The following is a 16,476-nucleotide window of genomic DNA, read 5'->3' on the forward strand; positions in this document are numbered from 1 at the left end:
AGCCTGTGACTAGGTCGACAACATACACACTGTTGTACTGATATGGAAGGGGATTTTAATTCTTCATGCTTCACTATAGGCGGTATTGCCAACCTTTTCTTTAAAGGGATCAATTTGATTGATAGGTCTCTTTCAAGGTTACTGTATACTGCCAAAGAAGAGTTCTATGTACATATAATAGTGTAGGGTTTTGTTTTTTTGTGTAGTGCCAGAATTTGATCAGTGACATTTGCAGACTGATTTTTGCTCAGAACACCGTTCTCTTAAATGACCGCCGGTTCAAGGTTAAATAGCTCTGAAAACTTTGGTGCCGCAGCCAATTTTATTATTTTCTTGCCTTCTCCAAGCCCCCCCGCCTCGCTTTCCAAAGTCCATACGTTTTTCTATAGATGTCGCTATGAGGACTTTTTATTTATTTTTTTTCTCTTCTGTTTGCATGAGTAGTTGTCGTTTTTGATGTCACTATTTAATGTACTACGGGGGAAAAAAAGTACTTTGGGTTGAAATGGGGGGAAAAAAACCTCCCACCAGTTTTCTGGGTTTAGTTTTTACAACATTCAATGTGCTGTAAAAAATACATTTCTATTTTTTTGTATATTAAAAACCACTTGAATTTTGTGTCACTAGGGGATTTGAACAAACGATTCTTTGGTCGCTGGTATATTACACTCCAGTACTTGTATATTGCAGTGTATTTTACGGTTACCCGGCCCTCCTTTTAAGCTCCGGCAGGGCTTAATAGGAACAGACAGCACATCTGGGGGCCTTTATTAGGCCCCCAGGCTGCCATGACAACCATCGGAACCCCACATCACAGCCAATAGGCTATCAGAGGGGTCTGTTCCACTCTTTCTAACGGCACAGACGCTGCGATCACTTGACTGTTGCGGTTGGGTGTTGGCTGCTACATACAGTTCACACAGAGTATGGAGTGGGCTTTGCCATTGAGCCTCCTCAATACTACCCCAAACACACCCCCTATCACATGTCGTCAAGGGGTTAATATTTTTTTCATCCAGAGGATGCTGAAGACGGCCCCCCTGAGTTGCTGGTAAGTAGCTATGTCGATATTTGATATCCGTAAGCCTGATATGTGTTAAAGGGGTTTTCCCACGAGAGGCATATCCTCTGGATGTGTCATAAATGTCAGATGCGGGTCCCACCTATCTCCAGAACGGGGCCTCCTAAACCCCGTTCAGCCGCTGTGTTTTGCGGCTGGATGATGTGTTTTCCGACCATGAAAAAGTTATATGGTCGTGAGTTACGCCGTTTACGTAACTCGCTGAGCTACGCTGTTTCCGTAACTCCAATAGTAGTGAATGGCAGTTACAGAAGTAGCATGCAAGCTACGTTGTTTCCGTAACTACCATTAAGCTCTATGAGGCTTGCGTAAACAGCGTAGCTCCGAGTTATGCTGTTTACGTAACTCATGACCATATAACTTTTTTTCATGGTCGGAAAGCACCTCAATCAGCCGCAACACACAGCGGCTGAATGGGGTTTAGGGGGCCCTGTTCTGGAAATAGGTGCGGGTCCCAAAGCTGGGGACCTGCATCTATCTGACATTTATGACATCCTGCGGATGTGTCATAAATGTCTCTCGTGGGAAATCTCCTTTTAAGTCTTTTTTTTATTTTATTTTTTCCATTCATTCATTTTCTTTGTTTTCCTCAGTTTATTCATGGAGGTCACACTGCAAAGATTTCAGACTTTTCATGGAATCCTAATGAGCCTTGGGTTATATGTTCAGTATCTGAAGACAATATTATGCAAGTTTGGCAAATGGTGAGTTTTGATAAAGTAGCAAATTGTTTTTAATATTATACACCACTAAATTTGCATGTAGTAAAGTAGTTTTTCTGTTTGTTCTTTTTAATTTTTATACTTTAGATATTTGCATGTGTTTAGCTTCCGTAAGCCTCAGCATTTAGCTAGGGTCCTTGGGGATGTCACAGCAGGCCATACACTTCCCCCTGCAGCAGGCTCTGCAGTTTAAACGTATCATTTAGATGCTGGTCATACGCTCTGGCTCATAGAGGGTGGCAAGCGGGGGACATGCTGGCGTCATATGCCCTAATAAGGCATGTTAAGAGGGGTTCCCCTTGAGGGAATAAAATAATGGTATTGAGGCATTCTCCTAATCCTTAGATTATATTGTAAAATTGTCGGATGATAGTGGTCACTCCTAATTCCTCTATTACCCTGAAAATTTAGCTTGGTCAAATGTGAATGTTTATGAAATTGGGAAAGGCATACGTTTCTAGCAGACTGCTGGATCTGATCGTGTTTTAACCTGCCCAAATCTTTTGTTAACCGTGACTACAGATTTTTTGACAGACATTAGATTGTTGGCGGATCAACTCAAAATTGGTGCCATCCACTGGCAAAAATCAAATGTCTTTGACATCTGACATTCGCTTTAGAACCAAAGATTGAGTTGGAAACCCATCTAGCTACGGAGAACAAAAACTTGAAATTGTTGTATTATTCCTCTGTTATTCCTCGTACAAATGTATGAAAAAAAATTGACAACTGGGTGTAAACTATGTAGGGACACCCCTTTGACAAGGGGACTGATAATCCCAGTTGTCAATTTATTCATACATTTCTAGGAGGAATAACAGAAGAAAGGTACAACCCAGAGTTTTAAGAAAAAGATGCTCCAGAATTATAGGGAATACAAGTGATTATGGATGTCACGATACCAGAATTTGGACTTCGATACTGATACTTTGTGTAGTATTGCGATTTCTATAGCAAAACGATACTTTGCCACCAGTAATAAAAAAAATAAAAAAAAAGTTCTTTCATTTTCTGATGTGAGGCACGAGGTGTGATGATGAATTTAACCTCCATGTGCCTTACGTTAATAGTAATTAACCCCATCATGTTTCTCCGTCATAATGGGTTAATGTGTAAGTTACATGATGGGGTTAATTACTATTAATGTGAGGCACATGGAGGTTAAATTCATTATCCCACCACGAGCCTCACAATAAGTGAAAAAGGCGTTTTTATTTTATTTACGGCTTACACATCCTAAAAGACGCAAAAAAATAGTTGTGCAGGTTATTACGGCCGCGCCAATTCCGAATGTATATTTTATGTATTGGGACTTATTTTAATGTTTATTTTAAAAAAAAAAAGTGTATTTTTATTTTATTTAATATTACTTTAAGTTTTTACTTTAATTTTTAAACTAATGTACTGGCATATATCTATATTACAGTACATTAGCCTGTGTACGGATAGTACACAGGCAGTTGTTAGGATATACCTAAGTATGCCCTAACAGGAAATATGGTAACACAGCCCTGGGGTTCTTTATTGGACCCTTGGCTGTCTGCCCATATATGGTATGTCCCTCGATCGCGTCACAGGAATTACCTGTGATGCGATCCAAAGGGGCATCCCCCTTTCTCATTTACCTCTCAATGCTGCAGTCAGCTATGATCGCAGCATTCAGGAGAATAGCGGCAGAGATGAGGTTTCCCTGATCTCCGCCGTTATAGAGCAGGGCTGCGGTTGTGTAATACAGTCATTGTCCTGACTGTGCGCGGTCGGTCAGCATGAGGTGATGCGGCCGGCGCTGCACCAATGAGCGGCGACGCAGGCATTGAGGACAGAACATGGGGGTGTTTTGCAGCACGCCTGCCATGTTCTGTCGTCCGTGCCGCCGCTCATTAGTGCAGCGCCGCCCGCATCGCATGATCCTGACTGTGCGCACTTGTCATTACTCGGGAGCGGGGCAATGGCTGTATTACACAGCCGCAGCCCCGCTCTCATACATTCATGTATTACTATACTAAGCTGTGCGCCCGCACAGCTAAGTATCGACATACATGAAATAATGGTATCGGACCGTTTGGGGATGCACCGTATCGAAACCGTACCGAAGTTTCGATGCATCGTGCATCCCTACAAGTGATTACTAAAACAGACATGTCAGGAGAGGTAACGTGCGTGCGTGCGTGCGTGTGTGTATGTGTAAAATATCTGCAATAAAACGGAATTACCTTAAACAGTTGGTAAGCGCTTTGGTTTGTTTCCACAGGCAGAGAATATCTACAATGATGAAGACACAGAGGGTGGTGTAGATCCAGAGGGACAGGGCTCCTAGTTGTAATTCTAATATATATATACTTTGGTTTTTTTATTTCCCTGCTGCGATCTAGTGGCATCTTACTCCCAGATGTCTCTTTATCCAGCACTTGGATATTGACCTTCCTGTTCTGCAAGCAATCGCTCCTCTCATTCATTCCAACTTGCTTTTATTCATCTTAGTCAGAAAAATCCTTTCAGTTTTATATATAAATATTTTATACAAAAATGCCATTTTTAACTGGTCAGTGCAAAGACGGTTTTGTTTATTTTTGTTTTTAACAAAGCAAGGAGAGGAGTAAGACTTGTCAGATACTGTGCCTTCAGGTGCCTCTCCTATGACTGGACAGACAAGACAGGCAAACATTGCTCATATTTTTCCACTGGAAAAGTGAACTTCTCTCCTGTTACTATCTAGGACCAGCTCCTTAAGTCATCCCCCTGTATATGAATTTTTTGATTGAAGTATATATTGTACTTTAGACTTGTCATCCACTATTTAGTTGTGTTTAATTTTATGGGGGCACAATAATATCCTTTATATTTGTGTGGATTTTCCTGTCTGTACCGTATGTCTCCTTTGTACAAGCAGCTCATTTGAAATAGATTTAAATTGTTTTTCTACACGATTTTCTTTTGTGTAGGTGTGTGAATGGGTGTCACGGACACTGGGTTTGTGGACCCACTAGGCCGCTCCGCCGTAGCGGGGAGGCAGCTGACCAGGCCACAGTCTATGTGAAAGTAAGATGGCAGACAGTAATGCTTAGGTGAAAAGTGAAAAAATGTTTTACCAAAAGTTTTGCTCACCTCATAACCAACATGCTTGATTGCGTTTTTCCAATGCGTTTTTATGAAGCTTGATTGATACCAATGTATGAATGAAAAATCCAAAAGCTGTAGGTGCTCGTAGATCCTCCTGAGCTTGATCCTGTGTCGACTGCAGGCTAATGAAACAAAAATGGTGTGTAGAAAAGGGAGATCCAGCACTCCAATGTATAAAATTTCCAATTTATTTTTTCTTTTTTTTTTAGGTCATTTTAAAAACAAGGATAAAACAAAAATCCCGGGACCACGCTTACGCGTTTCAGACCACTGGGGTCCTTAATCATAGCTTAAGCTATGTTTTTAAAATGACCTAATAAAAATTGGAAATTTTATACATTGGAGTGCTGGATCTGCCTTTTCTACACACCATTTTTGTTTCATTAGCCAGTAATGCTTAGGTACCTGAAATAGTCCGGGCGGTGGCTGTGGCTTCAGCACGGATGGAGGCAGGTACGGAAAGTGGCGCCAGACGTGGCGGGCAGTATCCGATGAGCAGATGGCACTTGACGTGGCAGAAGACACTTGACGTGGCAGTTGGCACTTGACGTGGCAGATAGCACTTTGCGTGGCAGATGGCACTTGGCGTGGCAGATAACACTTGACGTGGCAGATGGCACTTGACGTGGCAGATGGCACTTGGCGTGGCAGATGACACTTGACGTGGCAGACGACACTTGAACACGGGTAGGCACGGAAACAATGCAGAATACAGGAAGGGTAACAGGGCACGGGTAACAGCTGGAACGGGAGACACTAAGGGACCATTTGCGAGACAGACTGGGAAAGACTAACAACGCTCAGGCAAGGATCAGAAGGGCTGGGGCATTCTTATAGGGCAGGAAATCATCTGGGTTAATGAACATTGTTTTCATGTGCGCGCGCTGGCCCTTTAAGAGCGGGCGCGAGCGTGCGCGCGCACCCTACGGGACCCGGCCGGACGGAGCGGAAGTGAGCGCTGGCATCTCCTAGGAGGGAGACGGAGGCCAGCGCTCACAGATCCATGGCTGCGGGCGTCAGGAGGTGAGTGAACCCGACGGCCCGCGGCCATGGGCGCTACAATGGGTAATGAGTGTCATTTCACCCAAATGTTCACTTGAAGCCATTACAATAAATAGCATTTGTTTTGTAAAAATCACTATTTCACTCAAAAAGAACTGTGATATTGAATTTTTCTTGCCTTCATTTCTTGTCTGAAATTGCAGCTGCAAAGTCAATTTACTAAAACTCTTGAGCGAGACCACACTCTACAAGCGCTGTATAGAAGTGGAAATCTTGGACTTCTGGCACAGCTGCTGCTTCACTCCACATCAAGTTCCATTATATTACAGATTTGGACTGGTCATAGTCTTCAAGTGGTCATTTTTTTGTAACAGGCTTGAAAAGCTTTCCATATAGTTCAAGGCATCCTCTGTAAAAGAAACATTGATTACTAAATCAATTCCAAATGTATACATGAAGCTATATAGTAATCAAAATGCAGTGTAATTTGTTAGGCTGTTGTCCATTGGCCACTAGATGTCACTGCAACGCACCTTCACATTAACAAGAGCATATATTTCTATAGCTATATACACACTATATGGGCAAAAGCATGTGGACATTTGCCCGTCACATCTATGAGCTTTTTGGTCATCCCAATGGAAAACCACACTCTTCTGGGAAGGCTTTCCTCAAGTTTTTGGAGAGTTTGGGAATAGATGCACAATTAGCCAAAAGAGCATTTGTGAGGTCAGACACTAATGTTGGGTGAGGTCTGACTCGCAATCTGCATTCTAGTTTATCCCTGTGTTGTTGGATGGGGCTGACTTCAGGGCTCTGCAGGCCAGTCAACTTCTTCCACACCAAATTTGTCATCCCAATGTCTTTTATGGACCTTGCTTTGTGCACGGGCACAGCCATGCTGGAACAGGAACTGGCCTTCCACAAACTGTTGCCTCAAAGTTAGACGCATAAATGTCCTTGTGTGCTTTAGCATCAATGTTTCCCTTTACTGGTGCCCAGCTCTAGCCCTAAAAAAAAACATGGCACTTTGCGTTCTGGTAGGTAGCAATATGGCACCCGCCAAACAGAATTGGCCATTTAGACTGCTGGATGTTGAATCATAGTTAATCACTCCACAAAACACCATCACTTCAGATTCCAGTGGCGACATGCTTTACGCCACTCCAGCCAACACTTGGCACTGCGCATGGTGAGGTTGAGACTTGTGTGCAGCTGCTGTGACTACTAGTGAAGGTGGGTGTTTTAATATTTCTGTGACTGCTATAGCAAGAGTTGCTGCTGTGACTACAGTCCTGGCCAAAACTTTTGAGACTGACACAATAATTTTGGTTTTCACAAAGTTTGCTGCTTCAACTTTTATAGTGGTAATTTGCATAAAATCTAGATTTAGTTTTTTTTTCCTTTACTTTTCACATCATATACAAAATGATGTCACTACTTTTCATCTACAAAGTTACTTCACATTAAATACATAAAAAAATGCAAGTAATAAATCACCTTTCCCTCCCTGCCCACCCCAACCCCCAAGGGATAAAAAAAAACACAAATTGTAATTTTTTTCAACCAGCGTTCTTCAATATCTGCGGTTACCTCATTATACCAGTTTCCCCATTGCTGAGAATTTTTGAGCTGTCTTCATATTTTTACATTGAATACCCTCCAGATGGATATACCTCAGAACCGCTGCTTTCCATCCCGGGGGCTTATTTGAGATCCATTTTTTTATTTTTATTTTTTCAATATCCTTTTCCTATCGATATATAAACTGCACCCTAATGATCTTTTTTTGAGCGTTATTTAGATTTATCCCAAGGCTAAATCCAAGTATATCCATAATTGGGCTGCAGTCTATCTAAACATTATAAATTCTATTCTATAACCGTATCTTCTTGGCTTTGGGCAATTCCATATTAAGTGGATCAGATCTCCCTGCAGGCCCATACATCTTGGACAACTATCAGTTTCCCTATATCCCATCTCTTAATGTGGTCGGTGTATAATGAGCACTATGAATTATGAAGAGTTGAGAGGTCCTTTGGGAGAGGAATACAGATAAAGAAATACGTTTAACCACTGCTTCCTCTCTTTTCCCTACGTCCTCCCATTTATCCACTAGGGTTTCCCAATTCACTGCTTTTTCATTAATCGACTCCCCATAGATTTTTTTTTTTTATCCCTTTTTTTTTTTTTCAAAATCTATTCTTTAACCCCTTAGTGACCAGCCTATTTTAGGCCCTAATGACCAAGCTAATTTTTCCGTTTTTCTATAGTCTCGTTCAAAGAGCTATAACTTTTTTTTTATTTTTCCTTCGACATAGCTGTATGAGGACTTTGTTTTTTGTGGGATTAGTTGTACTTTTTTTATGGCACCGTTTTGGGGTACATGTTTTTTGAACAACATCTGGCGGGGGGGGGGGATAGAGAAAAAACCCTGAAATTCCGCCATTGTTGTATGCGTTTTAAATTGATGCCGATTACTGCGGCGTAAATAACACTACTTTTATTCTATGCGTCGGTACGATTACGACGATACCACTTATGTATAGGTTTTTTATGTTTTACAACTTCTGCACAATAAAAACAATTTTGAACTAAAATTATTTGTTTTTGCATCGTCTCTTTCTAAGAGCTGTAATTTTTTTTTATTTGTCTCTCAATGTAGTGATTTTTGGGGCTTGTTTTTCGTAGCACGCGACGTAGTTTTGATTGGTACTGTTTTGGGGTACATGGGATTTATTTAACTGGTTCCCGACCGCTGGCTGTGTTTTTACGGCCGGCGGTCAGGGTCCTTAAAACCCGAGCCATAGACTTTTTACAGCTCTGGTTTTAACTTGCTGCCCGAGCGATCGGGCAGCTGAATGTCTGGTCTCCGGCTGTCAGTGACTGCCGGGGAACCTAAGGAGAGGATAGATTCTGCCTTCTCTGATCACTTGTACACAGTGCTCAATGAACGCTGTGTATAGGAATAGAGGCAGCGGCGCTGTCTCTATTCCTCCCGGTGATCATGTGACTGGTCACATGATCGCCGGGTGCTGTTACTGACAGACTGCTGCTGGGTCTTACTAGACCCAGCACAGTCCTATTAGTGACAATCGTCACTATGAGAGGTCTGATTTCACCTGTAACTGGGGCTGCTGTGCAACATCACCCCAGTGGGGCATTTAGTGCAAAATATTTTGGAGTTAGCCTCTAGTATAACTTTCCGAATTTCCTACTCCATAATAACTTAGCAATTTCCCAGGGATATTCTCAGTTATTTAAACGCCAGCCTCCCCACTGAGACATTTGGCCTGCCAGGAAATACATTTGAGTTTTTGGAACAGCTAAACCCCTCCCCTCTCTATTTCTCTGCAGGATGTTTGAACCTATTCTTTCATTGCGGCCTTTCCATATTATATCCCTATAATTTGCATCTATTGTCTTAAATATTTTAGGATTCCGCCATACTGGGCTATTTACCAGGATATACAATACCTGGCGGTGCAGCACAGATTTAACCAATGCAGACCGTCCATGTAAAGAGTGGGAGTTTTGACCAGATTTTGACCTCCATCTAAATAGGGGTTTTGTATTCAATTCAAGATAATCATCAATATTTTTAGAGATATTTATCCCCAAATATCTGAACGAGGTGTTACAAAGCGGAAGAGAAATGTCCACACATGAGTTATCCAGAGGCATAATTAAACTTTTGTGCGTTAATCTGAATATTCATGTATTTTTTTTCCATATCTCTGGATAGCGATCTCCCCCTATCCTCCAAGAATAACATTACATCATCTGCATATAACATACATTTTTTTCTCTAACCTGCCATATCTAAAGCCACGTATACCCAAGTCTCCTCTTATTGCTACAGGAAGAGGTTCAATTACGAGGGCAAACAAGAGTGGGGACAGAGGGCACCCCTGACGGATACCTCTACCAAGCAGGAAGTTAGATGTTTTTCCCCCCATTAATTAGAACATGTGCCCATGGTCTAAGATATGTTATTTTTATCCATTGTCTGACTATTGTACCAAAACCCATCCTCCCCAGTACGTCTTGCAAGAGCCCCCACTTAACCGGGTCAAAGGCCCTGGAGGCGTCTAGTAATACCAGCAGATGTTTAGGATCAGGTGGGGTGCCCTGCGTATTCAAACATAAACTACTAATATTTTACGTTGTGCGTCTATTGGGCATAAACCCTGCCTGATCTCTAGTCACCACTTCTATAACTTTTGAAACTGTTATCAAAACCCTTGCCAATATTTTGCCATCCACATTAAGTAGAGAGATTGCTCTATATGAGGTGATTTCCTCTATATGATTTCCTGGTTTTGGGAATATCAGCACTGCTGCTTCATGCATTGAATCAGGGAGGTCCCCAAAAAAAAATTACGGCTTTTGGAATGCGGCGATGCAAAAATAAGTAATTTTCTTCTAAAAGGGTTTTTATTGTGCAAACGTAGGAAAACATATAAAACCTTTACATATTTGATATCCCCGTAATCGTGCCAACCCATAGAATAAAGTTAACATGTTATTTACGCTGCATAGTAAACGGCGTAAATTTTTAACTTGAAAATCAATGCTGGAATAGCTGCTTATTTTCAATTATCTCCTAAAATAAAGTTAATAAAAGTTAATCGATATATTATAAGCATCTAAAAATTGCACAATTACAAAGTACAACTCGTCCCGCAAAACACAAGCCCTTATACGGCTATATCGACGGAATAAAAAAAAAGTTACGACTCTTGGAATCCGACCGTGAAAAAACAAAAAATAATCCTTGGTCATTAACGTGCAAAATGGCCTGGCCTTAAGGGGTTAAATAAATAAGTAAACCACAAAAAATGGCACGTTTACTGTGGTAGTTTTCTAAAGATGGGCTCATTTTCAAGGGTATGTTCCAAATTCACATCAACAATTGACATACTGCAGAATGAAACTCCGTTCAGAATGTGAATTTCTGACCACACTTTCTGTGGGTTTAACCCCTCCCGACATTTGTCGTATGGATACGTCATGGAAACTGGTGCTTCCCGCATTTTGCCATATCCATACGACAAATTGTGGAAAGCGGTGCCACCATCTTCTAGCCGACACCCTGGGGTAATGGCGAGGACCGATGTTTAAATGCAGCTGTCAAAAGCGATCGCTGCATTTAAGTTGTTTGCAGCTCATCGGAACCCCTGCAATAACATTGCAGGGGTTCCGGTGGCTTCAATGGCAACAGGAGGCCTAATACTGGCCTCCCGGTATGCCTAACACGGGAGCCTTACAGGACCCGCCCGTCGGCGAAGCCTGAAAAGCTCCCGTAGCCGACTGCAAGATGTCGCTGGCTCAGGAGCTGAACCGGCGTAATCAGCGGTGGATGTCAGCTCTATGTTACAGCTGACATCCACCTGTGAGCTAGCTCCGATCCCTGCCATTAGCCCCTTAGATACAGCGATCGGAAACGATGGCTGCATCTTAGAGGTTGCTTGCAGATCGCCAGCTATGAAATCAGGGCTGGCGACTGCTGCTATGGCAACAGGAGACCTAACAATGTCCTCCTGCTCTGCCATTACGGAAGCCGAATAGGCCCCGCCGGGAGGTGAAGCCTAATCGGCTTGCTGTTAGTGAATGACTAACAGATCTAATACATTGCACTAAATAGGTAGCGCAATGTATATATATAAAAAAAAAACAATCTGAGAGTTGGACCTTCAAGTCTCCTAGTGGGACTTGAAAGAAAGTGTAAAAATGTTTTAAAACATATAAGAAAAGTTTCAAGTAATAAAATAAAACACAATCGCCCTTTTCACTTATCAAGTCCTTTATTATTGAAAAAAAGAAACAAACCAAACATGTTTGGTATCGCCGTGTCCGTAATGGCCTGAACTATAAAAATATTGTGTTATTTATTCCACACGGTGAACGGCGTAAAAAACTATACCAGAATTTCTGGTTTTTGGTCACTTCGCCCTACAAATATCGGAATAAAAAGTGATCAAAAGTCGCATGTATCCGAAAATGGTACCTATATAAACTATAGCTCGGCTCTCAAAAACAAGCCCTCATACAACTCAGTCAGCAAAAAAATTTAAACGTTATGGTTCTCAAAACTTGGTGACAGGAAAAACAAATTTTTGCAAAAAGTTGTAAAACATAAAAAAGTGCTATAAATTAGGTATCGCCGGAATCGTACTGACCCGCAGAATGAAGTTAAAATGTAGTTTATAACGCATGGTGGACGCTGTATAAAAAACCCCTAAAAAAAACAATGCTGGAATTGCAGTTTTTTGGTCACCTTGCCTCCCACAAAATAGGATAAAAAGTGATCAAAAAGTCGCATGTACCCCAAAATGGTACCAATAATAACTACAGCTCGTCACGCAAAAAAACATCCCTCATACCACTACGTCTATGAAAAAATAAAATTAGTTAAGACTTCCATAAATCAGGAAGTAAAAAATACGCAGTTGTGCAGGCCCGAGGGGAACATTTCTTCTGTTTCAAGAGGTGAATTATCAAGGCCCTAAAATTAGGGAACCAGGAAGGGGAGGGCCTAAACATATCTTCTGGACAACACTTTCCCAGAAAAATTCCTCAAACTGCAAAGGTGCGAAGTGTGGACCAGAAGTGGGGGATAAGGAAGGACATTTATCAGTGCGACACTGGCCTGTGCAGAAGGGATTGTGTCACAGTGTAACACACATCTATGGATTATTTTACTGTTTTTTTTTAACCCAATTATTATACCACATGACTATGCCCCTGATGTACTCTGCCAAGCTTACATATGCCCCCACATTATAAATGGAAACACCAGCAATACTCAAACAAAATTACTACCAAGCATATCCACACTCCAAAAGCCAAATGGTGTTCCCTTCCCTCTGAGCCCTACAGTGTGCCCAAACAGCTGTTTACTTCCATATATATGTCATCGCCATACCCGGGAGAACCCTTTTAACAATTTTTGGGATGTGTGTCTCCAGTGGCATAAGCTGGGCACAACCTATTTGCCACTGAAATTGCATATCTAGGGAAAACTTGACAATTTTACTTTGCACCATCTGCAGCGCAATCATTTATGGAAAAGTCCTGTAGGGTGAAAATGCTCACTACACCCCTTAATAAATGCCTTGAGGGTGTAGCTTCCAACATGGGGTCACTTCTCAGGGCTTTCTTGTATTATTTCACATCAGAGGCTCTGCAATTGTGAACCAATACTTTGTAAATCGCCAAATTAGGCCTCAATTTTACATGGCACTCTTTCACTCCTGAGCCCTATCAAATGTCCAGGCAAAAGATTAGGGCCACATGTAGGGTGTTTCTAAAATCAGGAAACACAGCATAATAATTCGAGAGCTGTCTTGTTATGGCGGCACAAGCTGGGCACCACGTATTGGCATATCTATGGAGAAAATCCCATTTTCACTCTGCAACATCGAGTGCACACTAATTTCTGCAAAACACCTGCGGGGTTAACATGCCCACTACACCCCTAGGTGAATACCTTGAGGGGTGTAGTTTCCAAAATGCTGTCACTTCTGGGGGGTTTCCACTGTTTTGGTCCCACATGGGCTTTGCAAATGTGACATAGCGACCAGAAACCAATCCAGCGAAATCTGCATTCCAAAAGCCAAATGGCGCTCCTTCTCTTCTGAGCCCTACTCTGTGCCCAAAGCAGTTTATGACCACATATGGGGTATTGCCGTACTCGGGAGAAATTGCTTTACAAATGCTGGGGTGCATTTTCTTCCTTATTCCTTGTAAGTATTACAAATTTCTATGTTTTTTCAGAAAATAATTATTTTTCCTTTATTTGTTGAGAAAATGAAAATCGTTGAGCTAAATCTATGTCTTATTGAAGAAAAGGATTGTTTTTATTTTCACTGCCCAATTCTTATAAATTCTATGAAACACCTGTGGGGTCAAAATGCTCACTACACCACTAGATCATTTCCTCAAGGGATGTAGTTTCCTAAATGGAGTCACTTTTTGGACGTTTTCACTGTTTTGTCCCCTCAGGTGATTTGTAAATGTGACATGGCCTCCGCAAACCATTCCTGCTAAATGTGATCTCCAAAAGCCAAGTAGTGCTCTTTCCTTTCTGAGCCCTGCCGTGTGTTTTACTCGGGAGAAATTGCTTTACAAATGTTGCTTTTCCCCCTTTAGTCCTTCTGGAAATTAAAAAAAAATTAGCTAAACCTACATTTTCTTTGAAAAAAATGTAGATTTTCATTTTTATGGCCTACTTCCTATAATTTCTGCAATAAACTTTTGGGGTCAAAATGCTCACTATACCCCTAGATAATTTCCTTGAGATGTGTAGTTTCCCAAATGGGGTCACTTTTGGGGGATTTCCACATTTTTGGAACCTCAAGAGCCCTTCAAACCTGACATGGTACCTAAAATATATTCTAATAAAAAGAAGGCCCCAAAATCCTCCAGGTGCTCCTTTGCTTCTGAGGCCGGTGCTTCAGTACATTACCACACTAGAGCCACATGTGGGATATCCGCAGAACCTGGGCAATAAATATTGAGTTGCATTTCTCTGGTAAAACTTTCTGTGTTACAAAAAAAATGGATTAAAAATGAATTTCTGCAAAAAAAAATGACATTTGGAAATTTCACCTCTACTTGCTTTAATTCATGTAAAACGTCTAAAAGGATAAAAAAAAAGCTTTCTAAATGCTGTCTTGAATACTTTGAGGGGTGAAGTTTTTAAATTGAGACTTATTGGGGGTTTCTAATATATAAGACCCTCAAAGCCACTTCACAACTGAACTAGTCCGTGAAAAAATAGCCTTTTGAAATTTTCTTGAGAAATTGCTGCTAAAGTTATACGTTTTGTAACGTCCTAGAAAAATAAAAGTATGTTCAAAAAACGATGTCAATCTAAAGTAGACATATGGTGATGTTAATTAGAAAACATTTTGTGTGGTATAACTGCCTGTCTTACAAGCAGATACATTTAAATTTATAAAAATGCTAATTTTCTTAATTTTTCGCAAAATGTTTGTGTTTTTCCACAATTAAATACTCAATGTATCGAGCAAATTTTGCCAGTAACATAAAGTCCAATGTGTCACGAGAAAACAATCTCAGAATCGCTTGGATAGGTAAAAAGCATTCCGAAGTTATTACCATATAAAGTGAAACATGTCAGATTTGAAAAATGTGGCTCTGTCAGGAAGGTCAAAAGCGGCCAAAGAGGGAAAGGGTTAAAACTCTTTGTGTGGATTAGATTTGCTTAATCTCATGTACCTTGCTGCTACTGTAAACACTGCAGAATTTCTGGACGGAAAATCTGGTCAAATTCTGCTGTGTTTACGTTACTTGGGAACAGCCTTAGATGGATAGTGTTGGGCTGATTGTAGAATTAATTTGCTATAGACTTTTATACGACTATTTTTTTTCAGTAGTTCACAGCTCTGTACATTATGTCTGTTTAGGGATGCTTTGTTACCTCTGAGAATATCGTGCATGTTAGAACGTTTTTAACATTTCACCAAATGTAGATTTGTTTGTTGTATTTTTAAAATAAGGTGTAATAATTACTGCTGGATTTCCATTGTTAAGTATTTTATAGTCCAGGCTAGATTTTATTAACTTAAAGGGTAACTAAATGTTTGACAAACTTCTGACATGTCATAGTGACATGTCAGAAGTTTTGATTGGTGGGGGTCCGAGCCCTGAGACCCCCACCAATCGCTAAAACGAAGCAGCGGAACCGCTCGTGTGAGTGCTCAGCCACTTCGTGTCTGTTCGGCTTTTTCCGGAAAGCCGATGTATCGGAGGACGGGCTCATAGACTTTCTATTGAGTCCGTACTCTGATACACTGATTTCAGGAAAAAACCGAACAGACACGAAGTGGCTGAGCACTCACACGAGCGCTTCCGCCGCTTCGTTTTAGCGATTGGTGGGGGTCTCAGTGCTCGGACCCCCACCAATCAAAACTTCTGACATGTCATTATGACATGTCAGAAGTTTGTCAAATGTTTAGTTACCCTTTAATGGTAATGATTTTAAAAGCTGATGGAATGGAATTGTAAAGTGTATGTTCAGCTTAGAACATCCCTTTTTTACAGTTTATATAATATAAAACGTTCATTACTTTTTAGATCCAAAGTAACAGCCTGTGTTAAATTCTAGAGCCGCATTCATTGCAGACACTGAAGCGCCTAGGGAGAGTGTCAGGGACTGCAAGGGGTTAAGAAAGGATGGAACGGTTTAAATAATGCCCAGGACCAGGATTGGTTAACAAGGGGTAAGAGGGGCGTGGTTAAGAAGATATAAGGCAGGGGTTTGGAGCAGAAAGCCCTCTTACCTTCAAGCTGCAGTGGAAGAAACACCTTTGCTGCTGCTGTGGAGATTCAGAGCGGGTTCCTTTCAAGAAGATGGCAGAAGAACTGTTGCGGAAGGTGGCACAGCGGGTAGCATCGGAGGAACCTGCCTGGCTGGAATCCCTGCTGGAGGAAGGAGAAAAGCGAGGATCAGAGCGCGGCACGGAACAGTCGGGAGCGGCTACCCGAGGAAGGCCGCAGCGCGTTACACGCCCTCCGGTTCGA

The 16,476-nt window shown here is 41.5% G+C and overlaps 1 protein-coding gene across 1 annotated transcript in view; it reads left to right on the forward strand.

Moving 5' to 3' along the window:
• Positions 1-16,476, forward strand: part of LOC142733358 (histone-binding protein RBBP4-A-like) — a 153,759-nt gene that overhangs the window by 19,639 nt on the left and 117,644 nt on the right. The window lies entirely within an intron of this gene.

The sequence above is a fragment of the Rhinoderma darwinii genome, unplaced genomic scaffold (assembly GCF_050947455.1).
Source record: "Rhinoderma darwinii isolate aRhiDar2 unplaced genomic scaffold, aRhiDar2.hap1 Scaffold_94, whole genome shotgun sequence".
NCBI classification, from domain to species: domain Eukaryota; kingdom Metazoa; phylum Chordata; class Amphibia; order Anura; family Rhinodermatidae; genus Rhinoderma; species Rhinoderma darwinii.